This window comes from Mchenga conophoros, linkage group LG5 (genome assembly GCF_057382185.1).
Source record: "Mchenga conophoros isolate Kocher_MC1m ecotype Shallow Benthic linkage group LG5, M_conophoros_male_GT1.1, whole genome shotgun sequence".
NCBI classification, from domain to species: Eukaryota; Metazoa; Chordata; class Actinopteri; order Cichliformes; family Cichlidae; genus Mchenga; species Mchenga conophoros.
This window is the reverse complement of record NC_140530.1, coordinates 39,564,242-39,573,184: the sequence shown is the minus strand read 5'-3', so window position 1 is coordinate 39,573,184 and position 8,943 is coordinate 39,564,242. Positions and strand designations below refer to the sequence as shown.

The following is an 8,943-nucleotide window of genomic DNA, read 5'->3' as shown; positions in this document are numbered from 1 at the left end:
CCATAAACTGTACAGTAACGGATCGTCATAGAACCCTGCAGAGGATTAGGCATTTAGATTTGTGAGTTTCACATGAAGACTATAAATCTATAAAAACATCCTGCATGTACGTACACTACTGTAACACAACTCAGTGCAAAAACAGAATCTATCGCACACAACAGTACTCTCGGAAACATGATCAGGGTGTGAAGTCTTTTTTATTGTCTACACGGTCCTTTTACAGTATTACACACAGTCACTGTGCGGCATCATGTCGCCGAGCTGCATTGGGCCACATCACCTCATCCACATCACAGGCTATATTGTCCCTTGCTAGGCACCGCGGGAAAAACGCCCTGGAATGGCGAATCCATCCCTGGAAGGCCTCCACTGGGATGTCAGCACAGGCCAGCTCCATTGCCCGTACGAGGTTCTCTCTTGTGTCTGTCATACACCTTCCATCTCCATGATGAGAAGAACTCCTCTATAGAGTTCAGGAAAGGGGAGTAGGGTGGCAGACAGACATTTAAAAAGTGGTCACTGTTGGTGGTGAACCACTCTCTGATTTGGTGTGTTTTGTGGAAGTGGACGTTGTCCCAGATGATCACATACATGTGATGTGCGGGCCCAGGATGGTGGTGTTGACGGTCCAGGAGGATGTCTTTCAGCTCTTCTAGGAAGGTGAGGAGACGGTGGGTGTTGTAAGACCCAAGGACAGCATGCCGGTGGACAAGCCCCTCCATACCCATAGCTGCACAAAGAGTAATATTACCCCCCCGTTGGCCAGGAACCTCAGTGATGGCTCTTTGGCCAATGATGTTACGGCCTCTTCGCCTTCGTTTCTGGAAGCCAGCCTCATCCAGGAAGAGGTACTCATGGGGTCTGGCCATCGCGTCCAACTGCATTATCCTCTGTGAACATGGAAAAGCGTACAGGTGTTCAGAACGGTCAATCAGGTAGCACAGTATTGTCCAGAAGTAATGTAGGCCACTAAGCAACACAGTATGTCCACTAACTGTACTGTGGACATGGATGTATACGTACTTGCACACACTCGTAACGTTGTTCTATGTGTCGCGCAGAGTGGCGCTCAAAGGGAACCCTGTAGACCTGTTTCATCCTCATCTGTTGGCGCCGGAGAACTCGGTCTATTGTGGACACGCTGACAGCATCGATGTTCTCAAAGTTTACATTATCTGCAATGACTTTGTCTCTGATCTCTCGGAGTCTAATGCAGTTGTTCTCACGGACCATATCTGCAATGAGGGTTTCTTGTGCCGCTGTGAATATGGCAATCCTCCCACCTCTATGTGGCATTCTTTCAGCTCTAAAGAAACATGTGTTGTCAATTGACTGATTTATATGTAAAACTACATGTAAAGTAACAGACCACTTTCACAGGCCTGTAAAACTGTAGTGTGACAAAGAAAGCAATAGCGTACTATACCTGTTGTGTTGTCTAAATGCCTTGATAATGGATAATTAGCAACAGGTGTCTTCAATTTTGAGTCGTTGTGTGTAGTGACTGACGCCAGGTGTGTTCCCTGTGTTCAAAGATTGGTGACTGTGGCAAGCATTTTGCATTACATGGGCTTTCATTTGAGAATATGAGCAGAGTTGTTTTGCAACATGTGTTTTAGCAAGGAAAAATGTGTTTAGATTTATGAGTACAGAGGGTTGTGTTTTGTGAATTGTGTCTTCATGTGACATGTGTTTATGGTACTGGAATATGATGGCTACATTTAGTAAATGTGTTTAGACTACTGGTCATTTGGGTTACAGGATTGGCTTTTGTGTTTTAACATTTGAGAAAAACTGTAATGTTCAAAAACATTTTTTGCACAGCGCACGCACACGTAGTCAGCTGATCTCATCTGATGCAGATCTGCTCCTTGATCAAGAGACATTTGTCCGGATTTTTGGCACGAGTGGCGTCGAATCAGCACCGCAGCTGGATGGCCCGATTTACATACCCAGCGCAGCTGATACTCACCACAATAATTTACTAAGATTATATGCACTCCTGTTATTAAGTCCAGTTCAGTCTGTTAATGTTAACCGTTTCAAACTAATGTTGATAGGTGTGTTGCTAAGCTTAATAACTTAAATAACAAACTTGAAATTTACCGGTCCTATTTTCCCCTTTATTGTTTTTTCTCTGTGCTGTAAATCTTCTGTCTAAGAAGAAATCTGAGGCTGCTGTTCTGAAAATAAGCTACCAAAGCTTTTTCTGAATGAATCAATAAAGATCCATTTATGGAAAGCTGTGATGAAGGCAGTTTTGTCTTTAATTATATTCAACAATATAACATATTCGACCACTTTTAAGTGATTTTGTGATCTTTAATACACTTTAATACACTAAAGGTAAGGTTATTTCCCTAATTTCTAGTAAGTGGCCCCACCCCTCCTATATTTTTATGTATGCGGCCCTCAGTGAAAAAAGTTTGGACACCCCTGCCTTACAGGTTAGGGAGTATTTGTGATCTGCGCAGTCTGCATCAATGATTCTTTCTTAGCCTGGGAGCAGAACGCGGCTCTTTATTTTCATTTCAATTTATCTAGCAAAGATCGATAGGGTCTGGCTTAAATGTGTCAAGGAGGCGCCTCAGTCTGGCTGGTTGAGCCTTGTCGAATTAGCGCGAACAATTTAGCTGAACTTCGTTCGTAGCACTGAGTTCGACCAGTGTGTAATGTTAGGCTGAATCAGGCGATGCATTTTTCCGCAAGCCTTGACTTGTAGAGCTCGCTTAGTGGAATACCCCTCTAAACTGTTAAAAGGATTTCGAGATTATCTCACAACCACACATTTGAGACTACGAAAAAATACAAACATGTGTCTAATTACCATCATGATAACACACTCATGTTGTTTATTATTGTTCGCTTCATGCTAGCACACACACACAGCTCAACAGCGTAAACTACTGACTGTGTAACACGGACACTTATTGAAATAAGTATACTCACAATACGCCCGTGCATTACCAGCGAATACGACAACCGGTAGAAACGGACTGTAGAAAGTTTTAGTAGAAAGTTCAAATGCATGGAGCTAGAACTGCCACCGTCAACTTCCCGGGCAAGAATGCAATGCATTATGGGAAATGTTGTCCCCCCACGGAAAACTGCCAAAACGTTACACCATTCTAATATGAAATAACATTACGTATTTGTCACATTCGAAAACTTCTAAAAATTACAATTACTTGGATTCGAATTCATTTATAACAAACATTCACTGTGCACAAAGTACGAATATATTTCCAGTAAAAAAATAAAAAAGAATGTTTATCGAAATTAAATTTAAACAAAACAAAAACACGTTAGACTTACCAAATGTAGGGCAGTTGATGAAAAAAAATAAGGTGGTGGTCGTGGTGGGTTGAAGTTGGGGACTCTTAATCCACACGGGCTGGCCAAATCTTCCCCGCATCAAGGTAAATTCAAGATGGCTGACTCAGCTTTCCTGAGGGAGCGACAAGACTCCACCCACCAGAACGTCACTAATATATGCTTCTTAAACTTTTTGAGCGTTCCAAACAAATTAGCTAAAAAATATTGAGCCCTATTCAATTAAAGCTGCATAAAAGCCAACAGAGCTCAATACTTTATAGTTTGCTCAACTACAAAACGACATTTGAGTGTTATGAGCTTATTAGTTATGAGCTAGAACAACTGTTAGGGATTACAGTGTACTAGAACAATGAAACACAGTTTGGCATCTCTCCATTTGCAGCTGTAGGCTTTTACATTCAACATTCAGAGAATGACATAAATAAAGATAAACGTTTCAGAGGTAATGCACATATTATATACAGCAACAAAATATATAAATATATCTACAGCTACAGCGTAAGGAGTAGGATCAGTGCAGTACAAGGTGTGATGTGATTGGTGGTATTTCACATTGAGTAAGGGGTAGGAATGCTGGTTGCTACTGAACAGTTATATAAATACAGGTAGTTGGTTGTATTATACCGTAATGAGTACTGTTTAAAGATAAGTACACTGCAAGTGTCTATGAATGTTAACAGCTCAGTATTTATCTAATTATAATTATGTCGTAATTTTGGACTCAATATGCACAATATTTTTACCTTTATTTGATAAAACTGTGAAAATTTGTCAGACAGGCAAGTTAAAGAGCCGAGGTTCAGAATCAAATGCTGCATCGAGCCTTGTGGCAAACAGTCGCCTGCTCAACCAGAGAGCAAAACTGGTGCCTGATGTTCAGTTTTCGCTTTCATTTTCAGACTTTGTGTTTGGACCTTCAGCTAAAATAAAGTGTGGATGTTGAGATTTTCCGTTGGTATCTTCCATTTGGGTTTTTTAGGAGCTGGTACTTTATCTAAATGTTTGCAGATGTCATTCAGTTGTTGTTTATCTGAAACATCCTGATGCCAAATCACGACTGTGGAAGGAGCTCAGAAGTCTTCACCTCAGTGAGAAAAGCCCCGTTCTCTGCTGTAATCTCAGTCATTATAGGGAAATTTTAAAATTAAGACAGAAAATAATGGTAAAAAGAAAAAAGCGATGAGTAAATTGAAACAATAACGAGACTGTAAAGAAGACGATGAGAAGCGTGTGTTTGTGAGTGCGTGGAGGGAGGGTGTGTGCAGACTTGGCGTGCAATTAATACCAATATCCCTGCTTCCGTTAGACCGTTAAGCGGATCAACCCACACAATTTAGCATCGAGATGAGGCGAGGAGCGTTCATTTGTGTGAAATAAACGACCTGGCTGTGTGACCACAGCTGCCACGTTACTCATGTGCACCACCGAAGAAGAGAAGATTTCCTCTTTGAGCCCGGCCTGGAGAAATAGTAATGAGCCTCTCCTTTCTGGATAGCGTTTCTTATTATCGCTGAGATGCAGGGTGTAACGCGACTGTTGGTCAGCGCTCTCGTTTTTGTTTATGATGCTGTTTCCTGGACTGGAGGGCCAACGTGGTTTGAACAGAACGCTGAAAAAAAGGCTAAAATGTTCCCGATAAGCGCAGATCCGATTCATCCGTTTGAATGCAAAGCTGTGCCTCGAAGCGGCAATGTCATCAGGAAGTAAATGCAAATGAAAGCAATCAAAAGCTTATAAGCTTATATAAGGTTAGCCTGGAATGGGCAGACACTAAGTGTGTAATTCTCTGCTGCTGATGGGAAACGGTTTGTCAGATGTACTCCTTTCATCATTTTAATTTTACATTTGCCGTATTTTAAAGCTCCGCTGGGGAAACTGTGTCCGCTGCCTTGTCAGCATAAATCACAAAGTAGAAATAAAAATGCTTCCATTTTTATTTAATTAGAGAGTGCGTCTTAGATAAATACTGCTGATGGATGTTCGGGAAATTTCACGGCAAATTTTAAAAGGGCAGTTTTTTGGTAGCATGGATGCTGAAAAAAAGATTTCCTCTGGGTCTAAAAGAAAATCAGGCAACGCTGGAGTGCCTGAAACCTTCCTAAAGGAACCAAAGGGAATGTATAATGTAAAGAGTAGTGGTCCTAGCACAGAACCCTGTGGAACTCCATAATTAACCTCAGTGTCCTGACTTTGTCCTCTCAAAAGCTTAAAGCTTGAATGAATCACTTCCAACTGCCCCTGATGGCCAGATGACCCCTCCCTGATCCTGGCTCTACAGGAGGCTCCTTCCTGCTGAATGGGAGTTTTTCCTTGCCACTGTTGCCAAGTGCTTGCTCATAGAGGGTTGTCTGATTGTCAAAGTCTTCTCTGTATTATTGTTGGGTATTACAATATAAAGCACCAACTGTTGTTGTGATTTAGCACTGTATAAATACACTGAACTGAATGGAAGAGGACTCTCCATTTACATGCACAAACTGGAGTCTATTAGATAGATATGATACAAACCACTGCAGTGCAGTACCTGTAATACCTACAGCATGTTCTAATCGCTCTAATAGGATATTATGGTCGACAGTATCGAACGCTGCACTGAGGTCTAGCAGGACAAGCACAGAGATGAGTCCACTGTCAGAGGCCATAAGAAGATCATTTGTAACCTTCACTAAAGCTGTTTCTGTGCTGTGATGAGCTCTGAAACCTGACTGAAACTCTTCAAATAAACCTCTGCAGATGATCTGTTAGCTGTTTGACAACTACTCTTTCAAGGATGTTTGATATAAAGGAAGGTTGGAGATTGGCCTATAATTAGCTAAGACTGCTGGGTCTAGAGATGCTTTTTGAGTAAAGGTTTAACTACAGCCAGCTTGAAGGCCTGTGGTACACAGGAACAGGAAACAGGAGATAATTTAAGGTGGGAGTACCTATGATTGGCAAGTCTCTAACAAATGAGCATTCTCTGTCAGATCCGGTTTTTGCTTGTCACTTATTTGTTTTCTTGAGGTTATGTTTAATAAGGTCGCTATGGTAGCTGGCGAGGATATCCAGACATGCTTTATTGTAGCAATGAGATTTCGTTCCCGCTGGGTATCCCGAAGCACTCCCAGGTCAGGTGAAGGAGGCTTGTACCTCTCCAGCTTGCTTGGGAAACCCTCAAAGAGAGGCACCCCGGGAGGTAGCCCGATCAGCAGTCTGAACCACCTCAGCTGGTCCTTTTGGATATGAAGGAGTTTACTGTGAGCTTCTCACCATGTCTCAGAGGGTGAGCCCAGTGACACTATGGAGCAAGTTCATATCAGCCACTTGTATCCTCAATCCTATTAATACTGCATATTAATCATTAGTCATTATTAACGTCTGTCTCTCGTCCACAGCATGTCTTTATCCTGTCTTCCTTCTCTCACCCCAACCAATCACAGCAGATGGCCCCGCCCCTCCCTGAGCCTGGTTCTGCCGGAGGTTTCTTCCAGTTCAAAGGGAGTTTTTCCTTCCCACTGTCACCAAAGTACTTGCTCATAGGGGGTCATATGATTGTTGGGTTTTCTCTGTATTGTTTGTTGTCTCTAAGCTGAAAGCTTTACCTGCTTTAGCGTCCACCACTCTGCCCCTCAAACTCATGCTCTGCTTATGCTCATGCTCCACAGCATGAACAACATGAACATGATACCAAGAAGTTTTAATTCCCTTGCTTAAGAAAGCAACTCTTAAGAGTGAGGCCTTCAGTGTCATCACCTTTGAGTCAGAATCATCTCTAATTTGAACCACTGGTGGGGGATGAAACCACTGGACATGAGGTGTGGACCACCAAGGGAAAAATATGGAGTGAAGGTGAGTTAGCTTAACGCTGAATGTCCTACACTGCTGATTATCATTACTGCTAATAAATAGCACAAACAGTGGTGTAATGTGCACGTGACTGTCAGCTAGGCAGATTTTAAGGTCAATAAATACTAATACAAAGGTTCCTATGCACACGATTCTGCACATTTAGGCTTCTTGGATGTAGAGGAGAGTAAGAACGACTCTCAGGGGAACTCCATGTTATTCTACTCAGATCACTATTAGCTTATCATGTATTTGCATGCCAGGGTTTATGATGCTGACTTTATGGAGTGATGTGACGCTTGTGATCACATAAACACACTGACCGTGCACCCTCAGATAAAACTCTATTAACAGTAACTCTGTGACAGTTAAACCCTGCAAACATTCACACGTCCAGCGTTAAAAGGAAATAATAAATAACTGGAATAAATATTCTGTGTTGGACTGCAGCAGGAAGCCTGAGTTCCTGTCCGCTACAGTGACGATGCAGCTTCCAGCCTCGAGCAGTGGAGCTGCTGTGGTGTCCTTGACTGCTGCCCAGAGAGGATAAGTGAGCCTGTTTTTTTTATTGACTTTGTTTCCTCTTCTAAGTTTCAGATTTCCCACGAGACAGTACACACACACACACATATATATACATATATATATATATATATATATATATATATATATATATATATATATACACTGTACACATGCCTTCATTATGTTTTAGAGGTAACGCTTGATCACATTATGTTATCTGGTAAATGCCACGATAGTTTCAATGAACTGCACTAATTAGGGCCTCACAGTCACATCCTGGCAGTTGCATGCAAAGAGCCGTACAGGAGGAAGAAGACTAACAAACCAGAAACGTGATGTTCACTGAGTTTCAAGAATCAGTTTCACTCTGTTGGTGACCCTTTAGGCCTCCATCTCACTCCAAGCCTGCATCCTCTCTGTCACACCAACCTTCTGCATGTTCTCCTTCACTACATCCATGACTCTCACCCTCTCCTCTTTACACAGTGTCTGCCAGCACAGAGTCAGTGGTTGTTAACCCTGGCCCTTGACTGATCTGGCATGTTAATCTCATCTTTAAGTCTGCTTTGGTAAAGATTTGCCAGACACCCTTCCTGACCTCGCAGTCCCCATTTATCTGGGATTAGGTGTGCACTGGCTCGTGGCCCGCCCAGTGGCTGGTTTCTGAAAATATTCATTTTATCAAGGTAAAATTTTCATTGCTTCATTTAATGCACAAAAGTTATCATAGAAAAACAAATCAGTTGACTCTGTGGGGGGGTCAGGTGGGAACGTCTCTCAGAGTGGATGTGGAATGATCCAACAGTCTGTCCTGCTCAGTGGAAGATGTTTAGAAGCACAGAGGCTTCACATGATTACACACACACACACACACACACACACACACACACACACACGTCCAGCAGCATCAGACCTTCACAAACTGACTTTTTGTATGTTCGCTTGTGTTCGTTGAGGTCTTTTCTCCCAGCCACCTGGTTTCAGGTGTGTCATCATTCATCATATGGAGAAGCTCGGCGGCGGGACGCTGTAGTCTGGGAGGATCTATCAGGGATGCATCTAAAATCCTTTACCTCTTTATTTCCTTTGTTCTTTTCCTCTCTTGCTTCAAAATCTCACCTTTCTCATTTCCTCCTCCTCCTCTCTTTTTCGTCTTCCTCTTTTATTTCTCTTGATTCTGTTTGAGTCCAGCAATATTTAATCTTTTCTCTATTCTCTCCTGCTGTTATCATCTTTGTCCCCCCTCATCCTTCC

The 8,943-nt window shown here is 42.3% G+C and overlaps 1 pseudogene; it reads right to left on the bottom strand.

Moving 5' to 3' along the window:
* Positions 1 to 429: 429 nt before the first annotated feature.
* Positions 430 to 1,236, bottom strand: LOC146575131 (uncharacterized; annotated as a pseudogene).
* Positions 1,237 to 8,943: the final 7,707 nt, after the last annotated feature.